This window comes from Odocoileus virginianus, chromosome 13, assembly GCF_023699985.2.
Source record: "Odocoileus virginianus isolate 20LAN1187 ecotype Illinois chromosome 13, Ovbor_1.2, whole genome shotgun sequence".
Lineage (NCBI taxonomy): Eukaryota > Metazoa > Chordata > Mammalia > Artiodactyla > Cervidae > Odocoileus > Odocoileus virginianus.
The window spans coordinates 18649119-18676483 of record NC_069686.1 but is presented as its reverse complement, the minus strand read 5'-3'; the positions used below and the strand labels follow the sequence as shown (position 1 = coordinate 18676483).

The 27365-nt window shown below is 39.0% G+C and overlaps 1 protein-coding gene across 3 annotated transcripts in view; it reads right to left on the bottom strand.

Moving 5' to 3' along the window:
* Window positions 1–27330, bottom strand: part of METTL8 (methyltransferase 8, tRNA N3-cytidine) — an 85279-nt gene extending 57949 nt beyond the window's left edge. For 2 of the 3 annotated variants that reach the window (XM_070476039.1, XM_020896362.2), the window contains exon 1: window positions 27057–27330. The gene's annotated coding sequence lies outside the window, so the exon portion shown is untranslated. The remainder of the gene's footprint in view (window positions 1–27056) is intronic. The other variant, XM_020896363.2, reaches the window with a different exon arrangement.
* Between the last annotated feature and the right edge of the window lie 35 nt (window positions 27331–27365).

Genomic DNA, 27365 nt, shown 5'->3' with positions numbered 1-27365 from the left:
CCTTTTACTTCACTTCACTCAAACTAATTCTGCCATATCAAATTCTTGGCCATATATAATCAAGTGGTATGTCTCTGATGTACTTTGCCTATAGGTTCTCATGTTCAGCTTACCATCCTATGACACAGTTCTTCCTCTCAGGTCCTGTCAAGGTCAAAATGAAACACAATCAAGAAAGAATATGGCTTTAGGGCCATGGCCCTCTGAAATCTCAACACCATGACTCAAGCATGAATAGTCAAGTGGCTAAAGCAATTACTAAGGAACAGATCCAGAAAGGAACTGAAGCTCATACAGGTATCAAAGTGACAGAATTTCATTATCAGTAGCATTTATTATGCTATAACTACACTGGTATGCCATGAAGAGCTGACAGACTTCCTGCCAGCTATCAGATGTAGGTAAGGGTGCACCCATTTTAGAATATAAGGACATGACCAAACATATAAAATGACTTGGATTCCACATGTATATCATATGACATGCCAAGGAGAAGATGGTTTTAATACAAGTTTTCTGAGTTCACCATTAACACCATACTACACTTGCAGCAAAAGCAAGTGCAGAGAAGAGATCTCTGCCCTGCCTCCAAACTGTGGCTGAATGCTTTTGCTTTCCACTAAAATGGAGCCCTTTTCACAGAGACTGACAGCCCTTACCGTACCAACAAACTATGTCGTATTCTTCCAGTTAGGTAAGATGTACACAGGATATTTCATGTTACAAACATGAAAAAGTGTCTAAGTACTTGAAAATATTATTTTTGTACAGTAATTGTTTTAAGTACTTTTTAAATAAAGAAAATGATTTTAGTAAAGGGAAATTTCCATACCATACTTTGCAATTTGAACAAATATTTGAGGAAGTAAACCAGCAATCCCAATTTATCTTTCATTTAAATATTAATTTTAAAAAGTTAAGCATTTACGATGCTTGAGGCCCTGTTCTAAGTATTTAGTATTATCTTAATCTCTATTTACCTATCAAAGGAGTTCTACTTTTATATTCATATTGAAGAGTAAAACCTCATACAGAATGAAATAAAACAACATGCTTAAAGTTATCCCACCAAAAACTAACAAGGCTTCAACTTGAACCAAGCAGATGAATGAGAGAGCCCATACTCTACCTTTTATTTTTTTAAAATCTTTATTATGCATATACATACAATATGCATCCTAGTTTTGCATACTACACATGCAAGAAGCATCGTAGTACTCATTCCCCAGTCTTTAATGGGGTTGCTAATTTGTTGTACTTGACATAAGGAAGCCCAGACTGTCTTTCCTCCATCTTTATCACTTCTGTTTTTTCTCTTGGGCCTTAATCAAATAGCAAGCAATGCCACTGGCAAACACCAGTCCCCTGATACAGGAAAGCAGAGTCATTCTCTTTTCAGTACTCACATCTCAAGATATAGGCAAAGAGTGCTTCTATCACCTAAATAACGTAAGATTTTTAACACCCAGTTTTCACTGGCCCTCTACTTTTACACAGCTGAGGAGTAGAAGCAAAGAAGGGCTTATTTCCTTCGCTGTTAGGCTTGAGCCTAAGATGGCTTTCTCACATCTCAATACTATTGGAAGAGCACCAAAGAACTAGAGCAAATAGTACTGCTGTTTGTGTGACTCTGTAATGATTATCCTTGGAGCACTTGGCTGACTCTGAGTTGCCTCCCTAAGAATAATTCCCTGTAGTCTCAGCTCACTGAAATCTCAAGGAAAGAAACTGCCGTTAATCATACACTAAATGCTTGCCCTTTGTTTAAAAGTTAACTTCCCTTGGATGTTTCCTGGGTTCTGAGCATCCTTTAAATGAATAAATTAGTGAGACATACATGTTTTTACCTCTGTAACTATTTAGCTTTTCTTCTCAGCTGGGAAGCTGGTACAAAGGTTTCATTCAGAGGAACAAACATCATCTAGATAAACCTGCACTAACATTACCTGAGAGGCTACCATTAATGAAAGCAAATTAAAGTGCTATTGTTGTACTGTTTTAAATAGTGAAAGCCAACAGGTAAGAAACATTTAAGTATCAACCATACCTGAGTGAAAACTGAAGCTTCAATTAACCCTGGCAATTTCAGGGAACTCTTTTAAGTGTGACCATCTGTAAGGCAAAGAGCTCAGGCAACACATACATCTTGTTTTAATCTTTCTTTGGATGATTATAATTTCAAAGTATAAATAAGGTTATTAGCAAGAACAGAACAATTACAGTAAATATTTGCAGAGCACTTTGATCACACTATGACGTCAGTCATGCTGCAGCTTCAAGATGGGAATCTCATGCTGTTTGCTCTGCATGGCCACCCTTGAACGTGTCACTATGCATACACTCACACACAGAGGTTACCGGACTCGCACACTGTATGAGAAACTTCATGTAAACCCATCTCAAAGCTACCCTTATACTCAGTATCTGAAGGATATACTGTTCTAATTGCTCTGGAATTTGTCTCCCAAAACATTATGCTGGACCAGAATGAAATCTGTTTTAACTTACCCGCCTGGCATTTCACATTTTTGTGAACTACAGTAACTTCTGGAAGTAGTAATCAGACTTGGTGGACTGAGAAAAGGTATTAAGTTACATGCATACTTTATGTGTTACCAACCCTTATAACTTTTAGTAAAAAACTCACATGGATGAAGTTAATGGAATTCTACTCTTAGTGAGGCTTTTCCTTTCTGATTCATTGCAAATGTCTCTAACCCTAAGTACACTAGATAGCAGGATGCTTATACCTGTAGGCAAGATTTACCCAGTCATGTTTGGACTAATGTATCAATAAGGCTGTCCTGGCACAAAATGGAGCATTATAAAAAATTCAAGTCATAAGTGAATGTTATCCATAAAAAAAAATCTGAAATGTAATAGAGAATAAAAAGCACCCAAATGAATGTATTTCCATAATTTCAAAGGAATGTGGGGTTTAGGTAGGCAGAGATTATAGCACCATGTATTCTATAGGCAAAGTGCACCATAATCTATCAGGTAAAATTTTGACTGTCACATCATAGGAGGCATGACACAGTCAGTAAAGGCGCCAGAGAATGGAAAGTAAAATTCACAAGAGTGATACAACTTCTACATGAAAACAGAAAAGCTGAAAGTTTCCAGGGAGCAATACAGAATGCTATAGATTATACAGTGGGTGGACAGAGTATGTTAGATTCCTCATTAGGCGCGCTTGCGATTTCTACCAATTAAAGTTAGATGTTGCTCCCACGGGGATCACCCCTTTTTCTCCTTTTGTTTTCAAGAGTCTTCTCAGCCTGGTTGTCTTCTACCCTCAGGCCTTTTATCAAACAGGAAACAGATCCCTGATTTCCTTGTAGCCTTGTGATTACCTGGAGCTGAATTCCTACATCTTGATCTTACTGAAAAGATTAAGCCTTCCTAAAAATTCACCGTCTCATCTGCTCTTGCAGTTTTGTTCTAGATGACAGAAATCTGTTAAATGGCAAAAGTCTTGCTTCCATACAGAAGAGAAAGGAGTTGAAGGATAGCTTGCTGGCACCCTCAACTCTGCCTTTTTCCTGAAAAGAAAGTGATGCTGTGACAGGAGAGAGAATGGGCCTAGTTCTTGACGGTATCACTGAACAGAGAAACCAATGATAGTTACAAATTTCTTCTGGATTTCCTGCTAGATGAGAAAAATAATTCCTTACATATTTTAGCCACTCTTAGGTTTTCTGTAATTATCACCCAAGAGTAGCTAAATATAACATCCATTACTGGATCCATCAGAAATTCAGGGACAAGTCTACTTGGTTCCTGCCCTCAAGAATCCTACTACCATGTGAAGAAGAAAGAGATGCAAACAGAGTCCTGTTAAATGTGTAATAGAGGTGAGTATAAAGTGCTATTAGAGTACAGAGGAATGAGTGTAAGTCTCTTGCTTGTGGTTAGGGAAAGCTTCTTGGTGGAGTCAATATCTGTACTGGGTCTAGAAGAGTGAGTAACAACATTCCAAGCAGATAAGGATAAAAGCCAGGGCACCTCAGACAGAGGGACTAGCAGAAATAAAGACAAAGAAGTGCGAAAATATGTGGTATTACATATTCAGGGAATCAAAATAGTTTGAAAAAAGATGCTAAGTAAGTCTGGAAATGAGTTGAACCTGTTACACTAAGGGCAGTATAAAGAAGCTACAATACAAATATACTGGAATTGGACTATTAAGAAACAGATGGTAGGAACCAGGTTTCTCACCAGGAGTGAAAGTTTACAGATAAGTGAGGGGAGAAAACTAGAATAATTCACATGGTGATGAATTAGAATTGGGAGTCATCAGTATGAATTCATCTTTAGGTTAATCTAAATATAGATGTTACATACAGAACTATTTGGAGATCTGTGTATAAACAGGGGTTAGCATACACACATATATTTCCTTATTCTGCTAGTTCTGAAGCAACGAGCACACCAGGGACCCAGATCTTGGTTTCTAATACCATTCTCTAATAAAAGCAATCAGGGCTCCTCCGAGAAAACAGCTGATGCTAGAACTGGGGCAGGGAATATATAAAATGAGCCTGTAGCATGGTGCCAGAAAGTAAAGAACTGCTCAAGCACAAACAAAAAAAACCCCCACAACAAAAAGGATGTGTCAAAGGGACACATAAGCCACCTGAAAGTGCCCCCAAAGGCCAAAGCTGAAATACTTTGAGCAACGAAATAATTTTGACTTATAACCCAAAGTATAAAGTAAATATCCATGTGTTCATATTGACAGAAATGGTTGAATAAATGAATAAGTAAATGGGGAAGAAGAGACAAACCTTCTGAGACTTTCAAAATAATTGACGTAGACATTCCACTCTCAAGGAGGTGGAACATAACTCCTCATTCCTTAAATGCGGGCTATGCATAGTTACCTCCGCTAAAGAGCACAGTGTGGGATGCGGGGGAGTAACTCTGTAGTGGAGAAACTTGACAACGACTACCTCAGTCAGGTGATCGAAGTTAACATCAACAATAAGTCAGGTTGATAGTATATATTCTTTATATGGGGTTTCCCAGGTGGCGCTAGTGGGAAAGAACCTGCCTGTCAATGCGGAAGTTTGATCACTGGGTTGGGAAGATCCCCTGGGAAAGGGCACGGCAACCCACTCGGGGATTCTTGCCTGGAGAATGTCATGGACAGGGGAAGGAGCCTGGCAAGCTACAGGCCATAGGGTCTCAAAGAGTCAGACATGACTGAAGCGCCTTAGCATACACACATTCTTCACATGATGAGAACAGCACTATGCCTCCAATCTAATCTGAGAAAAACATCAAAGCCCAATTGCAGAACATTGTACAAAATACCTGACCATATTCCCCCAAGCTGTCAAGGTCATTGAAAACAAGTTGAATCTGAGAAACTGCCAGAGCCACAAGGTGTCTGAAGAGACATGATGACTAAATGTATCTTCGATGGGATCCTATGACAAAGAACGACATCAGGTAAAAACTTTTTAAAAATCTGAATAAACAACGGAGACAGATAGAAGAATATCTGTTAAAACACAAAGAATCCCAAGTATCTTAGTAGGATGAGAGAAAAATAATCCAATGTTTGAAATAAAACAGACTGGAAGATACTGGAAAGAGATGAATTGATAACAAGTTTCAAGAAGGGGGAGGCAGGGAGGAGAAGTACACAGAAAACAAGTTACTCATGTAAGGTGCCAAGCACATTCTCATCTTCTGATGAGTGAGAACAGGTGTATTTGTAGTGGAAGGGCAGATTGTTAAGACAGCCCTTTCCCAAAGCTCTCTTCTCTGTGAAGTAAAAGGCTAGAAGGTATGGGGCCTGAGAAAAGAAGGAACAGTTAAAAAAAAAAGAGAGAGAGAGAGAAAGGAAACTAACACCTGAGTAAACGAATGTCAGCAACATAACTGCGCCATATGAAGTCTCAACTCAAATTATGATGATTTATTATCTGCCTCCTGAGTACTCACTCCCAATGCCAAGAGCTCGTAGACTTGGGATCTATGAGTTTGCAGAGAAGCCACAGTGGACCTATCGAAGCCAGAGACGGACTGCACAACCTACACTAAGCCAATTAGTAGATTCCAAACTTGTGGGCACTGAGGCTGGTTCAGAGGTCAGCATGAGACTAAGTCTGGCCAACAGAGTGCATCTTTTAGGTCTAGTTTTAGAGATTTTGGGACAAAGACGATTTCTCATAACTGTTACACATAAAAGAGGAAGCATGAAGCCCTGGAGCTCTTGAAAGCTGTATTAGTCAGCTCAGGCTGCCTTAAAAAAAAATACCAGACTGATTGGTTTAAACAATAGAAATTCATTTTCTCACAGTTCTAGAAGCTAGAAGTCCAAGATCAAGGTGGCATCAGGGTTGATTTTTGGTGAGGTCCTTCTTGCTGTTTTCTTGCTGTGTCTTTACATGGCCTTCCATCTTGCATGTTTGTGGAGAGATCTCAGATATCTCGACTTTTCTTACAAGGACAGGGTTCTACTGGATTAGGGCTCTACCCTTATGACCTCAACTTTTATTTCCTCTGTAAAGGCCCTGTCTCCGAATAGAGTCACATGGCGGGTGTGGATCTTCAACACCTGAATTTGGGGGGAGGGGACACAATTCAGTAGATAACAAAAGCTATCTTGAAGCTATGTGGCCTAAGGATGATGGCATGGTACAAATTTAGGATGAAGCCAACTCTGAAGAAAGAAAACTGGGAAAATTAAAAGAAGTTAGGTTCCACTGTTAGTTAGAGTAAGTTTCATTTGAAGCCAGTCCCACATCTGGCTTTTTCAGTTATTGAGCCAATATATTACCTTAATTGTTCAGGCCAGTCTGAATTTTCTGTTATCTCCAACCAAAAGTAACCTAAATAATAAAGCAGTTGTGTGATTTCCTCTACCACCAGGCGGTCTGAGGGAAAATACTCAGTTTTACCTATATTAGGCCTGTCTAAGCTGGTAGTACAGAAAGCAGTGGTGATTTAGGATGTGGAATTGAGGGAGAATATAACTGAGGACCATAAAGTAAGTCCAAAATGAGTGGAAATTAAAAAATAAAGAGGAGAGAGGAAGGACTAGGGGTAGGGGAAGGTTGATGGACTTGATGTGGCTGAAGTCTGGGTTTAACAAGAAAAAAGGTGAAGTAAAGACATATAGAAGGTACTGGTTAGTAATCAGGCCTTCTGAGTTTGTTAACCAGTATCACCTAGTAACAGAAACAGTAACACTGTAATGAGGAGATGGAAATCTTGTTTTGAATGAGAGACTCTTACAATGTGGGAGAACCACAGGTCATGAACACCTAGGGGGAAAAAAACTTTTTAGCATGGACAAAAAGCTGAAATACAGACTCCCATCCACTACTCCATTTTAACATTTAGCAGGTCATTATAACAAATCTCCATCCTCTGCTCCTCAGGATCAATCCCCCACTAGACACATCTAAGAGTCTATGACAATTTTTTAAATTGTATCTTATGATAACCCAAAAATAAAATCAATACGAGCAAATGTGTAAAAGCTACTTGATTTCAGGGCCTATATGTTCATTTATGATCTTGTTGCAACAAGCAACACAGATGGAAGTGACACATCTGAGTACACGGCACTCTGTAAAAAGATTCTGCAGTATTCGGAACTGAGACAAGTGGCGAGGGAATTAAGAAGACACACAGCGCACACAGTACAGATAGGGTGAAGTCAAAAGAGCCTATGTGGTGGTGGTCAGTACCTTGTTTATAATGAGAGCCGCAATTCAGTTTTGGTAAAACATCAGCTGTCACATTAAAATGTTGCTAATTTGAATTTTATTGGCTTTGTGGTTGTATCTGTGCTTATTTTGACTTTATAGTTGAAAATGAGCTTTGCACAAGAAACTTATATCCAGATTTATGCAAGACATTAACTCAGGGAGAATATTTTTCCTTTAAATGGAGGTTTATATATTTTTCAACATTGAGTAATACAGTGTTAGAAGATTCTGTTCTAGAAAATTCTTCTCCCACTTCTTCTTAACAGCAGAAATGCTCCAAGTCGGGCAGAATGACCTCAGTTCTCCTTTGAAAACCATTTCAGATGAAGAGAAAAAGGGTTTGCATTAAGTTGAATCCAGGCTCTGCCACTTACTACCACATAACCTCTGACATGATACTTCATTTTGTTAACCTCAATTTCCTCAATAACATGTGACTAACAAGTTTACTGCAAAATATGAGAAGGTTAATCAATTGGAAAAGTAAATGGCAACCCATTCCAGTATTCTTGCCTGGGAAATCCCATGGACAGAGGAGCCTGACAGGCTACAGTCCATGGGGTTGCAAAAGAGTTGCACACGACTAGCAACTAAATAACAACATAGGTGATCTATCTAGCATATATGTAGCACACTGCTGGGAGCATGTAAGTGCTCAATAGTTGATACTACTGTTGTTACCATTAGCCTGGCTCTTCTTACAGTCTCCATATGGCTTTTTGAATACTACAGGGTCAAGTCTTCCACTATGTTTATTACACAGCCCTAAAGTATCCCCAACTTTCCAAGAAAGTGAAAGACTAATTTACCAGTGAAGTGGGGTAGTAGAGTAGAGAGTGCTGAACTGAGAACAGAATAAGCCTCAAGTTTAAATCATGGTCCAACCAATCCATTAATTATGATTTTGGGGAAAGTCACATACTTTGCCTAAGGCTCATTTGTAAGATGGAGACAGCTCCTAAGTCACGAAGTTTATACAAAGAACAGTAAAAACTCCACTGTGTTTCACAAATGTAAAGTTAAATTGAGTGAATTCCAGAAACACTTCTAAAGGGCAAAATAACGAAATAACAAAATAACGAATTAGGAACACCATTCCCACTTTCCACTGTGAAGCAGTCAGGTATTGCGGTGATCCGTTAGGACAAAAAGACAAACTGAAAGTACCAACCAAGTCTTTTACTTACTGTAACAGGGCAAGCAAGAGCAAAAAGAAGCCCTAGCTCCCTTCCCAGTGTGGAATGGCACTAGGAAAGGATCAAGTGGATGCAACATGACAAGAGAAACTGGCTCACCACCCAGGACCCCTGAAAAAGAATGCCTTTCTGTGGGCCCATGGACAGTGAGCAGGTGGGTCAGGAAGAGGGAAAGAGCCAAAGTGTCTCCTCTGAGGCTCCCAGCAAGGAGTCCTCTGAATGCAGGCATCTGGTCTAGGAAATGTCAAATCAAAAAAACTAAAACAATTCAGTAATGAGATTGATGTCTTTTTTCAAAGGAAAATCATACATGGATTGGGGGGTACAGTGCCTCACAATCAGTGGAGCACTCTGCCCAAGTTGTTCTGGGCAAGAGCTGGTTTTATAGCACAATAGAAGAGGCAATATGGAAACAGGGCATGATTGCCTAGGATGTCAGGGATTTTGTTATAAGGCTAGCAGGTCCTGTTTTCTAGTATACAGCAAGCTAGCTAAAATTTAATTCAGTTCAGTTCAGTTCACTCAGCCACGTCAGACTCTTTGCAACCCCATGGACTGCAGCACAGCAGGCTTCCCTGTCTATCACCAACTCCCGGAGTTTGCTTAAACTCATGTTCTTTGAGTTGGTGATGCCATCCAACCATCTCATCCTCTGTTGTCCCCTCCTCCTCCTGCCCTCAATCTTGCCAAGCACCAGGGTTTTTTCCAATGAGTTCGTTCTTTGAATCAGGTGGCCAAAGTATTCAGCTTCAGCATCAGTCCTTTCAAAGAATATTCAGGACTGATTTCCTTTAGGATGGACTGGTTTGATCTCCATGCTGTCCAAGGGACTCTCAAGAGTCTTCTCCAATATCACAGTTCAAAAACATCAATTCTTTGGCTTTCAGAGCTTTCTTTATAGTCCAGCTCTCACATCCACACATGACTACTGGAAAAACCATAGCTTTGACCAGAGGGACCTTTGCCAGCAAGCTAAAATTAGGTTGGAAGATTGTGATTGGAGTATGTTAGGTTTCCTCAACATAAGTCTAGGCTGACTAGGCCACTGAAGCAACATACATGAATCAACTTAATCAGAAGGCAGATGTACATAAGACAATGGCCACACACACGAGGTAAGTTGGGGGACAGAGGGAAGGAGGTCTTGACTGAAATCCCTCCAGAAAATGGCAATGCACTGGTTGTGTACTGATTCTAGTGTGCACACTGGTATGTACCAATTCTTTCAATGAGGTCTTGCAGGAAAAGACTTATAATTGCTTACAGTCAGGTCTAAAAGATCACACATCCAATTCCAACCTAGAGCCAGACTCCTGACCCACCCAAAGGAAAAAAAAAAAAGAGAATACAAGCATTCTTTACTCAACATCTAATAAACTTATTCCAATAAATTATATATAAACTAAAACATCAATACGGGACTTCCCTGGCAGGTGAATGATTAAGATTCCATGCTGTCAACGCAGGGGGTGTGGGTCTGATCCCTGGTCAGGGAAGTAAGATCCCACATGCCAGCAGGGTGCAGTCAAGAAAAGAAAAAAATCCATTTAAGAATGATTAAAACAAACAGCCCATGAATAATAATGCCACAGCAAGTTGCTTTAAGAATAAATGAGAATGTTAATTATAGTTTTAACTTTCAAGGACCACAACATGTAGACAAACCTCAGTAATCTTCAACATACAAAAGGTCTTATTTCTAAGATCATCTACAAGTCAGTTGTTATGAGCTCAGAATCACATTTTCTACAGGAGCATTTTAATTGATGATTAAGATACCAGTTAGACTACACATGCTTCTGAAATCCATAATGTGGATGAAAAGAAATTTGTTTATTTTAAATGATCTTAGAAAACAGGCAAATTCCAAATTCCATTTTCCCAAACAGCTGAAACACTGCCAATCCATAATGCCTGGGGCAACTGAATCTTATTTAATACAGAAAAACAATCTGATTAAATGATTCTTTTACAACAACAACAACAGCAAACACATAAAATCTGTCAACCACCTCTTTGACACCTGATAACATAAGGCATATCTACAAAGTTATGTCGCTTAACTAAAAATTACAACTCCACATCAAAATAAAGGTTGTCCTTTCAAATAAATCATGTTAAGAGATTACTATTTATTCCAATAACAGTAAAATACCTTTGAAAACATTATTTCAGATAACATCCTCATAGCAAGTTAATTAATTCTTTTTCATATTCTCAGTGGTGGTAATTTTTCTTACAAGAATATATATCCTTTGTTGTATTTACAGTAAATTGTTCTTGTTGTCATAAATGTATAGATTTCCAACATAACCAGCTTGGAAGGATCATATTCATTAACGTATAGTTTCTGGTATGTTCTGTTTCCTTAAACAGTCCTCAACAGTCATACCTCATAAATCACATAGTCCACACTATACTACCACAAATGACAGTATCCTTTCTGTTTATTCTGTTTTGAGAAGCCAAAACTATCTGGAAATATTGAGCTAGATTTAAGGTTTTTTTTAATTGATAATCAAAACAAAATATACAGAGGCAAAGATCCTTCTTCTGATTGTAACAAAAAATATGAAATATCTAGGAATAAATTTATCCAGAAATGTACAGGAATGATAAGAAGAAAGCTATACAACTCTACAGAGGGGCATGGAAGATAATTAAAAGGAAGACAGTGGGTTTTTGGAATTGAATACTCAATATTGTGAAAAATGTAAATTCTGGTCAAAATTACACTAATTCCAATCAAAGTTCCAAAAATGGTTGGGGAACCTGAACAAATAGTTTAAAGTTCATCTGGAAGAATAGACATATAGGAAGAATCAGGAAAATACTAGAGGGAAAATGAGTGTTGTTGACTGTCGTGGGGTAGAGTTAGGGAGGATGGGAGGAGTCCTTGTCCTTTCAGACACTACAAAACGCTACAAAGCAAAATGGCCTGGCCATGTCTACAGTGCCAGGATACACAGTCAAAGCAGTGGAAGAGAACAGAAAGTCCAAAAATGAGCCAGAATTTGTGGTTCAGTTGCCAAGTCATGTCTGACTCTCTAAGACCCCATGGACTGCAGAACGCCAAGCTTCCCGGTCCCTATATACAAGAATTCCATTTGTAATAAAGCTAGTTTTCAAATCAGTAGGTTAAGGTTGGCCTATTCAAAGAAGTGCATTAAGAAAAGGAGCTACCTGGGCTTCCCTGGTGACTCAGATGGTAAAGAATCTGCTTGCAATTCAGGAGACTGAGGGATTGAACCAGGAAGATCCTTTGGAGAAGCAAATGGCTACCCACTTCCAGTATCCCAGCCTGGGAAGACCCATGGACAGAGGAGACTGGTGGGCTACAGTCCATGGGATCACAAAGAGTCAGACACAACTGAGTGACTAACACACACACACCCACACATTTAGAAAAAATAAAGTTACATCCTTACTCCATCTAATACCAAAATCAATTCCAGATGAATTAGAGTTTTCAATGTAAAAATACTTTTTAATAGACCTAGAAAAAATATATGTGAACACTTACTAAAAAGTAGGGTAGAAAAGACTCTTTTAAACATGATACCAAAGCCAACATAAAGTATAAAAGAAAAAAGACTGACTGCTTATAAGAATAACATACTATGCAAGACATTAGTGGATATAAATACAAAATGTTACAATGTGTTAATATGATTAATATGTAAAGAATGTTTAGAAAATAATTAAAAATGACCTCTGTAGAAAATGTGCTAATGCCATCAGTAAGCATTCACAAAAGAAATGCAAATGGCCACTAAAAATGTTAATTTTTTAGACTTAAAAATGTTCATCACTCATAAATATTAATACCTTCTAGGGATGCTTTTGACTGCAAGTAACAGAAGACACTATTCAAACTGGCTCAAATAATAAGAGAATATTCTCTCTCTTAACCGTTAAGTCCAGAGGTTGGGCAAGTTCTCGCTATGGCTTCAGTTCTATAATATCATCAAGGACCCAGGTTCATGTCATTTCTCCATCTTGCTCTAAACAGCATCACCTTCATTCTAAGGCTGGTTGGCTTTGTCAATTACAAAGTAGTTGCAGTGGTTCCAGGCATCACACTGGCATGGAAATATCCACAGGAGGAAAAGGACCATCTCCTTCTTGTCTTGTTAGCAATGAAGAAACCTTCTCACAAGCTCTTCGACAGACTTGCTCTCAGATTTCACTGGCCAGAACTGGATCACAGACTATTTCTAAATCAGTCTCTAGTAAGAGAAAGAGTTCCTATGACTAGTACCTTAGACCAGAGGTTCTCAGAATGTGGTCCTCAGATCCCTAGTGGCTCCCAAGACACTTTTTAAGGGGGTCTGCAAAAAGTCAGAAATATTTTCATAATACCATCAACATGTTATTTGCATTTTTTACTGTGGTGACATTTACACTAACAGTGTATAGGCAATGGTAGATAAAACCACTAGTACCTTGGTCAGAATCAAGGGAACAGCACCAAACTCTAGGGGAGGTCATGCCTTCTTCACCAACCATACATTTGAATAAAAAAACCCAAAAGGCCAATTTTACTTAAGCGTATCCTTGAAGAAGCAATAAAGACTGTTTTCATGGAACACCATTTTTACTTTAAAAATGTATTTTCTCAGAAACAAAGTAAGCCTGTCAAGAAAACAATGCACAGCATTTTGTTGCCACTGATAAAATTCAAACTTTCAAGCAAAAATTAGAATTTTGTAAACCCTATGTCCACCACTGTGAGCTTAAGAGCTTACTGACACTTAAACACTGTTCTTATGAGAATAAAGTATTTTTGATGTTGTATAATGAAACGAGTCAACATTCGGAAGATCTGCACAACTCAGTGAACCAGTATTTTCCAGATGGCCAACATGTGATGTCACAAAAACATGCACGGGTAAAGGATTCAAAGTGCGAGGTAGACCACGGATTTTAATGTAACAGTATTAAAAAAATGCATGGGTATGATTTCAAATATTATATTGCAATTAACATTTAAGAAACTACCACTTACTGCGATCAGTATAGGATCAAGGGAGATTCTTCACACTTATCTGAATAGACTATTCAAGCACTCCTTTCTTAACTAGAAAATTATAGATCTGTGTGAGATCAGCTTTCCTTCATATATATCAACGAGAACAACATCACAGACTTAATGCAAAAGCAAATATAAGAATCTAATCATCTTCTTTTAAGCCATACATTAAGATTTGCAAAAATATAAAACCATGCTACTCTTCTAATTTTTTTCTTTTGAAAAAAATAGGTACTTTTAATAAAAAGGGTATTCATGCTAATATGCAACAGGCTTATTATTGCTATTTTAAAATAACTTAAATATTTACATTTTTTCTTGGGTTTAATTTCTAATACAGTAAATAATGATAACCATGATCCACATAAACAAAAGCTCTTGGAGGTCCTCTATAATTTTTCAGAGTGTCAAGGGGTCCTGTGACCAAAAAACTTGAGAACTACTGCCTTAATTTTCTGGGGTGATGTGGAGAGTGGAAAGTTCACCTATTTTTAAAAAATGGTGCAATGGGTTATTCACTACCATTCTGGCAAAGGTGAAATGTTGTGATCAGTAGTATGCAGTAAAAAGCATCCTCAAACACTGTCAGGGAGACTACACCAAGAGACCTTTCCTGAGGGAACTGTGGCAATACATGAACATTTTTAAATAAGAAATCTGATAGACACTCTACTTCTAGAAATATATCTTAAGAATATAATCAGAAGAATATATTAAGGATTTATCACAGCATTATACTGCAAAGTTGCAAACAATCCAAATACTCATCTTTAGAGGACCAACTATGTACTTACTTAAAATGTTGGTAAAAACCTAAATTTGTTGATATAGAAAGAAGTCCATGACTTATTAGGTAGGGCTAAAAAGGTACAAGATTCATAGGGTCACAAAGAGTCAGACACGACTGAGCGACTGAAATGAACTGAAAAAGGTACAAAAGAGTACCTATGGTATAACCTCTTTAAAAAATTAATATATATATATTAATCAGTGTGTATATATATATATGTATACACATATACACACACCAACACATACACATATGTATGCACAGAAAAAGTCTGGAAGAGTTTACAGGAGTTTCCTCTGATTCAAAGGCTCAAGGATATCCTTATATTTTCCTAATGTCTCTAAATATTCTTTTCAAGAAAACTCAAAGTACTTTTATAATCAGAATAAAAAATTATTTTTAAAACCATTACGTATATACACGGCCTTCCCTCATAGCTCAGTTGGTAAAGAATCTGCCTGCAATGCAGGAGACCTGGGTTCGATCACTGGGTTGGGAAGATCCCCAGGAGAAGGGAAAGGCTACCTACTCCATTATTCTGGCCTGGAGAATTCCATGGACTATACAGTCCACGGGGTTGCAAAAAGTTGGACACAACTGAGCAACTTTCACTTTTACTTTCAAGTATACACGTTCTATGTACTATCCACACTTGGGAAGGAAGAGGAGAAAAGATGATACAGGCAGTGAAGTAACACTAAAAAGTTAACAAATTTTCTGACGGTCACCCGTTTCCATGGAGGAAAAGATGCCATGGAATCTGTCAGAGTTTGGTTAGAGGGACCCTAACAGGATGCTATAGCTGACTGGATTCAGGACCCAAATACCTTAGGGTCAAAGAAGTTCAGGGAAAGGTTACTTTTTAAAAACCCCAACTTTTTACACCAGGTGAGGCAGATAATTACAGATGCTGAGAGGGTGAGGCAAAGAACCTAGAAAGAGAAAGAAGTTTTGAAATGACAAACAGTAGCAGGAGGAGATGCCAATCAGACAAATAACCCACCTTAGAATGTCAAATTCCAATTATCCAGAAACTTCCTATTCACCAACTAGGGCAGGTACTTCCCACATTGCTGTGTGACATTATGGCTGCTGTCTCTTTCCATTTGGTAACTGTGTTTCTGATGTGCTAGAACCTTTTCATTTATAGTACTTGTTAATCATCACACAGATGGCTTCAGTCAGGTCTGCCCAGCCTAGCTTCTGGGAAAGCTCGTGCACCCTCTACTGGTCAGCTCCACATCAGGACAAGAAGGTCTATCTGGAGGAGACAACTTCCTAAATTATAGGGACACACTTTTGTGTTCTCTATATAGGCAATTTCAGTGAAGTTTGGAAATCATTTCCTCAGACTGCCACCTTAAAGAGACAACTCCAGATTAAAACAATGCCTTCCTTTGTTAGCCCGAAGAAAAACATCACAAAAACTAAAGTCCTGTGAGAAAATATACCATCTAAAGCATTTCAAAATCAAATGATTTCAATTTACTACATAATAAGTAAGTAAAGGTATACAGATGACCACCAACACTTAATATTACTATCAAGCTCCATGAGAGTTGAACTCTGGTTGAAAACCTGAGATTATAACAAATAATACTTGTACAGGTTTTAAAACTTACAGAAGCTCTCACATTCATTTTCACACCTAATCCTTACAACAATGCTATACGCTAGGGAGGAAGGCAGGACGCATTCCTGTTATCACTGTTTTAAAGATGAGACTAGAGGCTCAAAGGGATTAATGAGCTGCCCTGATCACACAGCTACAAGAACCCACACTCCAAGATGGTCTCCTGATTCCAAATTCTATGTTCTATTCAAAACTCTATTCTACCTGAACTGCTGATCTACAATGGGCTTTCTGAAGAGTTCATATGTATTCTAGGTAGAGAAGTAAAAGGCCTAAAAACATGTTTCTATAATACAGTCATTCCATTTTGTTTCAAATATCACCAAAATTTTAGGTGCTGAAGCCTAAATCTAAGGGGTTTGTGCTGTAGGCAGTGCTTTGTAAAGAACACCAGTTTAACAAGGGAAATGGATATTTTAATCAGGAATCTTACCATCTTGATGATTTCCCCCTTACACACAAAACTATGAATACTGGTTCGTCAGAATGCCAAGCTAAAACTCAGTATGCTGATGGATAGTCAGTGAAATTCAGCTATAATCAGAAATCCCCCAAAATGAAAAGTAAAGAAGTAATGATATTAATAAATACACTCAAACAATTATATAGTGCTGAATGTGTATGACATTACTCTAAGTGCTTTACATACATTAACTCATTCAGTCCTCTGAAGAATCTAACAGATAAGTAAATTGAGGCACATAGAGATTAAGTAATTCTAGTTAATTAGGGTAACCAGGTTCTCATAGCTAATGAGTAGTGAGACTGAGATCTGAACCCAGGCAGACTGGTACCTGAGCTCATCTTAACCACTAAGGCAATGTGGCCTCCATTCAGTGGTAGTCAGTGCTGCATTTTTAAAGTAAACTTTCAATTTTAGAACGGCTTTCGATTTACAGAAAAGTTGCAGATAGTACAAAGAATTCCCATATAGTTGACATAGTTTCTCCTATTATTAAAATCTTACATTAGTATAGTGTATTTGTTACCATTAATAAGTCAATATTAATACATAATTACGAACTTAAGTTCATAACTTATTCAGATTTCCTTCATTTGACCCTAACATCCTTTTTCTCTTCCAGGTTACCATCCACGACACCACACGACACTTCGTCATCAGGTCTTCTTAGGCTCCTCTTTGGCTCTAAAAGTTTCTCACACTTTGTTTCTGAAGACCTTGATGGTTTTGAGAAGTATTGATCAGTTATCTTTAGAATGCCTCCCAGTTATCTTTAGAAAAACGTCATCAGATGTTTTTCCTCAGGATTAGACTGAGGTGACAGGCTTTAGGGAGGAAAAAATGTCATTCTTATCACATCATATCAAGGGTACATGATACGAACATGACTTACCACTGCTGATGTTAACCTTGATAAAGGGGTGAGTTAGTGACTGACAGGTTTCTACTGTAAAGTTACGTCCCCCACTTTCCATACCATACTATTAGGCAGGAAGTTACTATGCACAGCCAACCTTTAAGGAGGAGAGAGTTATGCTCCACCTTCTTAAGGGTGGAGTGTCTACAAAAGTTATTTGGAAATTTTTTGCACAGATTTGTTTCTTCTTCCCCATTTATTTAATTCAACCACTTGTTTATATCAGTATGGACTCACAGATATTTACTTTAAACTTTGGGTTATAACCCAATACTATTTGATTTTGCTGTTCAAACTTTCCTGCTGTGGCCATGAAAAACCTCTTTCAGTTGCCTCCTATATCCTTTTGACACATTCTCATCAGTGTGTTTTTGAGCACTTCCTTACTTTCTGGCATTACAAAATGTTGCAGACTCCTGTATATTCCTTGACCCAGTCCTAGAATCAGTCATTTCTCTAAAGGGTGTTTGTTACTTTTATTAGAGAATGGTCTGGGCATTGGGTGTGCTCTTTGCTATTAGGTTGTCCTCACTTCTGGGCCCTCTCAACTGACAAAGCAAGGAAATATATGTGTGTATACTACACCATGCATATACAAATATCTTTATCTACAAATGTTTCCATGTATATCCATCTGTATCTACAGTTAAGCTAAAGTAGAGTTTATACTTATGTCTCCAACTCTAATCCATTACCACCTGATCATACTAGCCTTCCACTCTTGGTTGTCTACAATCTCCCACACCAACAGTAAGAAGTCTAGCTGCCATCATCCACCAGGAAGTTATTAATTGTTCAACTAATACAGTTCCAGTACACACGTGAAGTAGTTTCAGAATTATTAACCCATATCTGTGGGAAACTTTTATCGACTAGAGGATAGTACTTATGCATAGTTCCTACTGCTTTTAGTCTCGCAGCCTCAACGTCACTTAGGTCAGCAACTTTCCCTGACCCCTTTCAGTGAGGTCATTGCATACTTTTGTAACACCGCTAGATTCTTTTGTCTCAGTCTGCATTATATCCTGGAACCCCCTCTTCCTCTTGTTTTTAAAATTTTGCATATATTAAATTCTACTCCTCGTGCTATAAGGCTATGTTGTTGTTGCTGTTTAATTGCTACATCATGTCCGACTCTTCTGTGATCCTATGGACTGTAGCCTGCCAGGCTCCTCTGTTTGTGGAATTCTCCAGGCAAGAACACTGGAGTGGGTAGCCACTTCCCTCTCTAAGAGATCTTTCCAATCCAGGGATCGAACCTGCATCTCCTGCAGTGGCAGGTGTATTCTTTACTGCTGAACTACCAGGGAAGCCCACTGTTAAGCTATATGAGTTTTACTAAATGCATAGTGTGGGACTTCCCTGGCTGTCCACTAGTTCAGATGCCACACTCCCATGGCAGGGGGCACAGGTTCAGTTCCTAATCGAGGAACTGAGATCCTGCAAGCCATGTGCGGCACAACTGGAAGAAAGAAATGCATGGTGTTATGGATGCACCATCACAGTGTCACACGAAATCTCCACCCTGAAAAACACTCTGTGCTACTTAATCAACACCTTCTCCTCCATAAACTCTCTACAACAGTGTGTTCATGTTTATAAATTTATGCGATTCTCACTTCAATCCTGTTTCCACTTAGCAGATGACTGAAGGATATTCAGAGAGAGTAAGTGGCCTGGTCAAGACGTCAGCAACTGATGTTGCTGGTGCTGCAACTTGTGCCATCTGACCCTCTATGTCAGGCTCTTTCTACCATACGATTCTGCTTCCTTGTTTTCAGCAAGGAGGGGCATGACTGTGCACAGAGACAAGAAGGGAAGACTGAAATGGTGGTAGGTGATCACATTTTACATTAATGGAAGCTTTTTACATTAAAAATATGAGGAAGTGGAATTCTAGTTCTGGTAATTTGGTGAACCTGATACCTCCAAAATCTTTCTGCTATTAAATATTCCTAAAAGGCTGGACAAGTACATTAGATACACCAGTAAACAAGCTAGATAGAAAGAGAAACCCTCAGAGCCAGCAAAGGTCCAAGGAGCCAAGAGAGCAATGAAGCCAGTAGTTGCCCAACTCCCACAGTGTTTAAAAAACAAAATACATCACAAAAACTTATCTAAACCCAACTTTGGTTTGACATTAGAAAATATATTTATGTGATTACCACATTATCAGACTACAGGAAAACACTATATCATCACCTCAGCAGTTACAGAGAAAGCTTTTGACAAAATTCAATACCCATTCATATTTAAAAATAAAATGAGCAAGACTTTTAGCAAATATGGAATGGATGAGAATTTCATTAACCTGACAAAAGGTAGCTATTGAAACCCTCTGATGTCATCCTTAATGGTGAAATATTAGAAGCATCCCATTTATAAACATGGATAAGACACAGAGACCCACTATCACTGGTTCCATTCAACACTGCACTGGAGGTCCCGGCCAACACAGCAGAAAAAAAGAGAAAGAAAAGAGGAAAGAAGGTAAAAGAATCGAGAAGGAAGTAACAAAACTGTCACAGTTTCCAGAGGACATGATTGGCTATGTAGAAAAATCCCCCGAACCTTACAAATGACAATTTTCGCTATTAAACATTGGCAAGCAAAAGATCAATATACAAAAACAATGTTGCTAAATATAAGATCAATATACAATTGCATGTTTATTACTATCAAAAATATAGTTAGAAAACCTAAACTTAAAAATATACCATTTACAATATTGACCAAAAATACATTGTACTTAGAAAGCTGCAAATTATGCAATCCAGTAAAAAAATATTATAAAATTTCATTAGTGAAAGTCACTCAGTAATATACGACTCTTTGTTACCCCACAGACTATACAGTCCCATGGAATTCTCCAGGCCAGAACACTGGAGTGGGTAGCCTTTCCCTTCTCCAGGGGATCTTCCCAACCCAGGAAGCGAACCCAGGTCTCCCACATTGCAGGCGGATTCTTTACCAGCTAAGCCACAAGGGAAGCCCAAGAATACTGGAGTGGGTAGCCTTTCCTTTCTCCAGGGGATCATCCTGACCCAGGAATCGAACCGGGGTATCATGCATTGCAGGCGGATTCTTTACCAACTGAGCTAAGACATTAAAAAAGATCCAAATAAATGGAGAGATATACTGTTTTCAGAGATAGGATAATTTGATATATGGTAAAGATGTCAGTTCTCCACAAATTGACAGGTAGATTTAATGTCATCCCAACCAAAATTTCAATAAGGTTTCTGCAGAACTTAAATGGATTTAAAAATGTATATGAAAGGACAAGTGCAAATGGCAAAAAAAAAAAAAAAAAAAACAAAGTAACACCCTCCTAAAGAAAAGCAATAAAGTAGAGGTCTTGCTCTACTAGCTCGAAAGCCTAAAAGTGGTCAGGTATTCATTAACCTGGGGATAGAAAAACAGACCAGAAAATAGAGCCTAAAAATAGACTATGAATGTAAACTTGATAAACAGAGTTAGCACTACAGATCGGTGGAGAAATGAGGACCCCCTTCGATAAATGATACTGACAAGTAGTTATCAGTGTTATGAGAAAAAAAAAAAAAGACAATAAATGGGTGTTAGTTAAGGTGCTTAGTTTGGGGTAATTTGCTATGTAGCAATAGAAAATGAACACCTTCTTTAATTTGTGTACCAAAAGACAGGTTTAAGGTCTATAGCAGCACTTTTCTAGGAATAAAAAGCCCAAAAGAAGCAAAAGCCCAGCCAATAGAAAATGGATAAAGAAACTGTAGAAAATTCACACAATGAACTACTATATATTGGTAAAAATAAATGAAATTAACTGACAGGTACTTTGTCAAGTATAATGTTGAAGAAAAAAAAAAAGACAACCTGTATAAGAGTACATATATGCAGTATGACTCAATTTACTCGATGCCCAAAAACATTCAAACCTTAATGTTTTATTTATATTAAGAGAAAAGAGGAATCCAAGAAGCGGGATTGGCACATAGATGTCAAAATTTTAGGTAATGTTCTGTCTTATTAAGGTTAATGATTGCTATCTGGGTATTCACTTTATTTATTATTTATATGTTATGCCATCTTAGCTATACATATTCTTTTTAATAAGTAAAATACTTTTTAAAATAAATAGCTTTCAAACTTCACTACTGATCCTTAAAACCTAAATCTTTCTGGATTTTGCATATGAATGAATATACTACATATTTGTACTACAGTGTAGTACATCATTAAATGCACATTTAATGATGCTACATATCATTAAAATATACAGAGAAAAATAAAAACCAAATTTAAAGTTAAAAGCCTCAATTAAATTCAAAATAAATTTCCAAAAATGACTCACTCTAACCCAAACTACACAATTAACTTGCTAACTGGTCTGCTTCACTCTTGCCCTGATGCTGTACGCAACTATCTCTAAAGGGAATATCACATCACTCTACAGAGATTTTTTTCCATCACGTTGCCATGGACCAACAAGCTCTGACCCCTGTCTATTTCTGGCCTGATTTTATTCCTCTCTTCCCACATGCCCCAGCCATAGAACAGATCCTAACATTCTCCAGCATTAATGTCTATAATGCTAATGTGTTAAGTTAATAAAATCTTTGTTTCCTTCATTGACAGCACATCAAGTATTTCCCTGCCTTCCATTTTTCTTGGGAGTATGGGATGTTTGTGGTTCTGCTTGCTGAAGCTGAAACTCCCAATACTCTGGCCACTTGATGTGAAGAACTGACTCACTGGAAAAGACCTTGATGCTGGGAAATACTGAAGGCGGGAGAAGGGGACAACAGAGAATGAGATGGTTGGATGGCATCACCAACTCAATGGATGTTTGAGCAAGCTCTGGGAGTTGGTGATGGACAGGGAGGCCTGGCGTGCTGCAGTCCACGCGGTTGCAAAGAGTCGGACATGACTGAGTGATTGAACTGGACTTTTTATTTAATATCTTTAATATTTTTTATTTAATACCTTTAATATTCAAATCATCAGAAGTCCTGTCAATTCTACTTTTAATATAAATATATCCTGAATCTGTGCCCTTCTTTCCATCTCTCCTCCTACCACTCTAGCTCATTTACCATCTCTTATCTGGACCAGTGCAAGAGCCACCATCTCCTTGTTTCCATTCTCATGCCACTGGAGTCTATTCTCTACACTATAGCCACAATGATCTTATTAAAACAAATTAGATCATGCTACTTTCCTTCTTCAGAGCATGCTATGGCTTCCCTTCACCACAGAATAAAATCCAAAACTCCTTACTCCCGACAAGGCACACTAGCCTTACGATGGTTTTAGAATAATCCAACGTTGTTACTGCCCTGGGGACCCCGCCTTGGAACATCCCTCTGCCTCAACTACTCTAACTTTAGCTCTGTGCAGATTGCCTCATCCTCACTGCAGGCTCAGTTCAAAACTCCGCTCTGCAGAGAGGCCTTTCCTGACCATTCTGGGTACAGCAGGGCTCCCGACCATTCACTGTCAAGGACATCCCCCTGGTTTATCTTCTTCACAGTACTTTATCACTACCTGAAAATATTTTTAAAATCTATTTACTGTCTATCTCCCTGGACATGTGAGGATCTTGTTCTCTGACCAGTTAAACCCTAAGCCAAAATAGTTCCCAGCACATTGTAGATGAAAATAATTACATGTTGAATGAATGACCTCTTGTGGCCTTGGTTCAGATTTTTTTGTCTCTGAGCAAATGTTTAGGTTTAATAACCAGAGTGCTTTATATATTTATTGTTATCCCTCTTTAAACAAAATATATGAACAAAAAGCATTTTATTAACTTCTGAACTCTTATCGCCTCTTCTTCATCTTGAAAGTATCATGGCAAGGATGGTTAAGTATTCTCAAAGCATCATATAGACACAGAATAAAAAAAAAAGAATTAATGTTTGTTCTACGCCCCAAATTAAAAGAAGTCATTTCCTAATCTTAAGCTAGGGGGTTATGCCATTTTACCTTCAACAAGAAAATATCCACTTTATAGGGAGAACTGTTAGGGATAAAAGTTTTTTTAAAAATTATTTCTTCTTATTGGCTGGGTCTCCCTGTTGGCTCAGTGTAAAGAATCCGTCTGCAATGCAGGGGACACAGGTTCAATCCCTGAGTCAGGAAGATCCCTTGGAGAAGGAAATGGCAACCTATTCCAGTATTCTTGCCTGGGAAATCCCATAGACAGCGGAGGCCCATGGGGTTGCAAAAGAGGCAGACACAATTCAGCAAATAAAACAACATTTTTTCTTATTAACATTGTGGTTTCCTACATTTAAAGAATAAAGACTAAATATAATTCTATGTTAAAAGTACTTCAGTTCAGTTAAGTCGCTCGGTCGTATCCGACTCTTTGCGACCCCATGAATCACAGCATGCCAGGCCTCCCTGTCCATCACCAACTCCCAGAGTCTACCCAGACCCATGTCCATCTAGTCGGTGATGCCATCCAGCCATCTCATCCTCTGTTGTCCCCTTCTCCTCCTGCCCCCAATCCCTCCCACCATCAGGGTCTTTTCCAACGAGTCAACACTTCGCATCAGGTGGCCAAAGTACTGGAGTTTCAGCTTCAGCACCAGTCCTTCCAATGAACACCCAGGACTGATCTCCTTCAGGATGAACTGGTTGGATCTCCCTGCAGTCCAAGGGACTCTCAAGAGCCTTCTCCAACACCACAGTTCAAAAGCATCAATTTTTCGGCGCTCAGCTTTCTTCACAGTACAACTCTCACATCCATACGTGACCACTAGAAAAACCATAGCCTTGACCAGACGGACCTTTGTTGGCAAAGTAATGTCTCTGCTTTTTATTAGTTAATGATATCTATACCCACATTGTTTTTAGAAGAGCCCATTCATTCAACATGGGCTTCCCTGGTAGCTCAAAAAGGTAAAGAAACTGCCTGCAATGTAGAAGATCTGGGTTCAATCCCTGGGTTGGGAAGGTCCCCTGGAGAAGGAAATGGCAACCCACTCCAGTATTCTTGCCTAGAGAATCCCATGGACAGAGGAGCCTGGCGGACTACAGTCAATGGGGTCACAAAGAGTTGGACACGACTGAGTGACTAACATTCATTCAACATACATATGCATCCATAGCACAGTGCCTAAAATGTGGTTAATGCATATGGATGTTGAATGAATAGACCTCTCTAAACAAATGTTGGGAAGACAGACAAACAATTCTAATATAGTGCCACAGCCAGTGAATGCAAAGAAACATGAGAGAAGAGGCCACTAAGATGGAAGGGTCAGGAAAAGTGTCTGAGAGGAGCTGAGATACCTGACATGTGTCTTGAGATAAATGGTAAGAGGAGAGGAAGGGAGCTCCAGATAAAGAAAAATTTAAATGTAAAGGGACCCTGGCTTGAGCAAGGAGGAAACATGTCAGAACCACAGGAGCAAATGTGAAGGATGGGCAAAGCTGAGGCTGAAAATGTGGGCAAAATGCAGATAACAGAGTGCCCTGTATACTGCACTGAGACTTACAGACTTTGTCCTATAAAGCACCTATACAGACCTTGAGGGATTGGTACAGGTAGTCTCAAGATGATATTTCCCTAGGGATACTTTTTATTTTTTCAATTTGATAAAAATCTAAACAAATTTTTTTTTGAATGAAAGGATACTCTGGATCATCCCTTTGATTGATTACTGTCAGAAGATTTCAAATCACGTTTGTGTTTAGCACTGCACTGGCTAACAAGTGGGACTATTTGTCATTGGCACAGGTTAATGAGAGACATGGAGACTATTTTATGTAAGTGATGTTTGTCAAGTGAAGGTCAAATGAAATCTTGACACAAGGAACAAAGGAAGGTTTTCACAGTGGTTTAAATAAAGAAAAGAGGTGAAGTCACTGGGTAACCTCTTAGCAAAGGGCAGTAAGGGTAGGTCTTTCTGTAAGGAATTTATGCCCCCAGACCAGTGAAGCATGACAGGTCCGGCAAACAGTCTCACCAGTATCAATGAATAAGCATTGTTTCATAGTTTTGCTTCATTTAATGTACAACTGTTTGAGCATTATAGTTGTTCAAAAGATACAACATAAGGAGTTTATATACGGTTTTATATTTGCATATATCTAAGGTACTGAACATATTTTAAGTTCACCATAGAAAATCCTAGGTATCTACTTAGGTTTGAGAAATTCTACTCTGGGTGACTGGAAGCTACTGAAAGATTTAATAGGGAAATGACAGATTTGTGCTTTAGAAAAATCACTCTGGCAGCAGTGTGGAGGGTTGGAATTGAAAGTATTTAAGGCAGGCAGAGAGAAGGCTACTTAACATAATAATATGAAAAAATGGTGAGGCCCTAAATTACTTGGGAGGGGGGATATGAAGAGGGGATAGATAACAGAATCAAAAGTACTTGGTTGAAGGCGATGGAAAAGAAGGCAGCTAGGACGACTGTCCCTTGGGTGGCTTGGTTGTGAGACCACTGAAAGACAAGCAAATGGGGGTGAAGGGAAAGGAGAAAAAAAAGATGAATTCAATTCAGCAATGATTTGAATTTCATTTCAGCCAAAGAAAATCCAGTTATCTTTTCTGGGTCTGTTTTCCCAGTGACAGCTGCATTCATGAATTACCAAATTAACTATTATAGCGCGCTCTAAAAATACACAAAGCACTCCACAGTATGCTGTAAATAAGTCATGAAAAATCAGCAAAAGCCCAGGCCCCAAAGGAAATTCAGCAGGGTTAAAAAGTTTTATCCTAAACGCTTAAAAACAGCGCATTCACACAGTACTATACTTTTTGCCCTGTCAGTCCGATGCAATCACACCCTAGCCCATGTCTGAACAGGAGGCCACGTGGGAGCCGCAAAGGCACCACGCTCAAGGGACTTACAGGCAGAGCAATGGGTCTCGCCTGGGACATGCTTACTGAAAACTTGGTGTGGTGAGAATGGCACAGCCTCAGTGACACCACCCCTGAGGATATGACAGGAAACTTGACCCGACCGGGAGGGCCACTCACAAAGTTATCTTAGAGGAATCAACGTGGAACATCTTAGGCAGTCTAACAACAATGTAAATATTTCATGTTTCATTCCCCAATAAAGAGGAGGGGGGAAAAGGAGAGAAGGAAGGAAGATGCAGCAATTATCGCAAAGCCAGCCTGAGTGTCCACGGGCCACGGAGGGGCGGGCCTCTAGAAAAGAGTAATTCAACTCTGGTAGTGCCAGCATTTTCACCACTAACTCATAATTACAAAGCATCGTGTTCAAAGACCCAAAATGTTTAACCGTCCACAACATCCAACGTTATGACTGAGGGGAAAGCCGAGGGCGTACCTTTCTTTTTCACAGGACGCTGCCTTGTGGGGGGGTGGAGGGGCTGTCGCACACGACCCAGCCCCACTCTCGGCACCCAGCCAGGGCTCCCAGAGTGAAAGTCGGGGACTGAGAAGCGTGGGGGTACAGGGACGGACCCCTGAGTGCACGGAGGGAACACGGAACAGAGACCAAGAGGTGGCAGCACAGCGCCCCCACAATCCTCCCCAGGCGTCGCGAAAAGAGCCGGAAACCCACGCCAACGCTACGGCGCAGCCTCCGCCCGGACAGAAGAGGCGGGGTGAGGCGGGGTGAGGCGGGGTGAGGCGG